A 2,013-nucleotide genomic window follows, 5' to 3' on the forward strand; every position below is an offset into this window, starting at 1 on the left:
GGAGTCTTTTATGGATATACCCATTTCAAACAGGTATGCTGTTTTGGAAAATGTAGGGGGTGATAGATTCTCAGGGGAATGTAGCAAGAACAGCCAAGTTTCTGGTATTGAGACTGGCTCTAATATAACGAGGGGTACGTCGGGTTCCAAGAGATCAATTGTGTTAGGGGATTCTGTAGTCTGAGGTCCAGATGCTGTGGCCAGCAGCGAAAAAGCAGAATGGTGTGTTGCTTCCCTGGTGCCGGGATCAAGGATATCTCAGAGAGGGCGCAGAATGTTCTCACTGGGGAAGAGGGACCAGCAAGAGGTCATTGTCCACATTGGAACCAATGACATAGGAAGGGAAAAGGTTGAGATTAGAGAGAGTTAGGCAGAAATTTAAAAAGGAGGTCCTCAAGGATAGCAATAACTGGATTACTCCTAGTGCTATGAGCTAGTGAGGGCAGGAATAGGAGGATAGAGCAGATGAATGCATGGCTGAGGAGCTGGTGTATGGGAGAAGCATTCACATTTTTGAATCATTGGAATCTCTTTTGGGATAGAAGTGACCTGTACAAGGACGGACGGATCGCACCTAAATTGGAAGGGGACGAATATACTGGCAGGGAAATTTGCTACAGCTGCTCGGGAGGATTTAGATTAGTAAGGTGGGTGGTGGGACCCAGGGAGATAGTGAGGAAAGAGATCAATCTGAGACTGGTACAGTTGAGAACAGAAGTGAGTCAAACAGTCAGGGCAGGCAGGGACACGGTAGGACGAATAAATTAAACTGCATTTATTTCAATGCAAGGGGTTGAACAAGGAAGACAGATGAACTCAGGCCATGGTTAGGAACATGGGACTGGGATATCATAGCAAGTACAGAAACATGGCTCAGGGATGGGCAGGACTGGCAGCTTATGTTCCAGGATACAATGCTACAGGAAAGAAAGGGAGGCAAGAGAGGAGGGGGAGTGGCATTTTTGATAAGGGATAGCATTACAGCTGTGCTGAGAGGGGATATTCCTGGAAATACATCCAGGGAAGTTATTTGGGTGGAACTGAGAAATAAGAAAGGGACAATCACTTTATTGGGATTGTATTATAGACCCCCTAATCGTCAGGGGGAAATTGAGAAACAAACTTGTAAGGAGATCTCAGTTATGTGCAAGAATAATTGGGTGGTTATGGTAGGGAATTTTAACTTTCCATAGACTGGGATTGCCATAGTGTTAAGGGTTTAGATGGAGAGGAATTTCTTAAGTGCGTACAAGACAATTTTTTGATTCAGTTTGTGCATGTACCTACTGGAGAAGGTACAAAACTTGACCTACTCTTGGGAAATAAGGCAGGGCAGGTGACTGAGGTGTCAGTGGGGGAGCACTTTGTGGCCAGCGACCATCAGTTATTAGATTTAAAATAGTGATAGAAAAGAATAGACCAGATCTAAAAGTTGAAGTTCTAAATTGGAGAAAGGCCAATTTTGATGGTATTAGGCAAGAACTTTCGAAAGCTGATTGGAGGCAGATGTTCACAGGTAAAGGGATGGCTAGAAAATGGGAAGCCTTCAGAAATGAGCTAACGAGAATCCAGAAAAAGTATATTCTTGTCAGGGTGAAAGGAACGGCTGGTAGATATAGGGAATGCTGGATGACTAAAGAAATTGAGGGTTTGGTTAAGAAAAAGGAAGCATATGTAAGGTATAGACAGGATAGATCGAGTGAATCCTCAGAAGAGTATAAAGGAAGTAGGAGTATACTTAAGAGGGAAATCAGGTGGGCAAAAAGGGGACATGAGATAGCTTTGGCAAATAGAATTAAGGAGAATCCAAAGGGCTTTTACAAATATATGAAGGACAAAAGGGTAACTAGGGAGAGAATAGGGCCCCTCAAAGATCAGCAAGGCGGCCTTTGTATGGAACTGCAGAAAATGGGGAAGATACTAAATGAGTATTTTGCATCAGTATTTACTATGGAAAAGGATATGCAAGATATAGACTGTCGGAAAATAGATGGTGACATCTTGCAAAATGTC

Source organism: Chiloscyllium plagiosum, chromosome 4 (genome assembly GCF_004010195.1).
Source record: "Chiloscyllium plagiosum isolate BGI_BamShark_2017 chromosome 4, ASM401019v2, whole genome shotgun sequence".
Lineage (NCBI taxonomy): Eukaryota > Metazoa > Chordata > Chondrichthyes > Orectolobiformes > Hemiscylliidae > Chiloscyllium > Chiloscyllium plagiosum.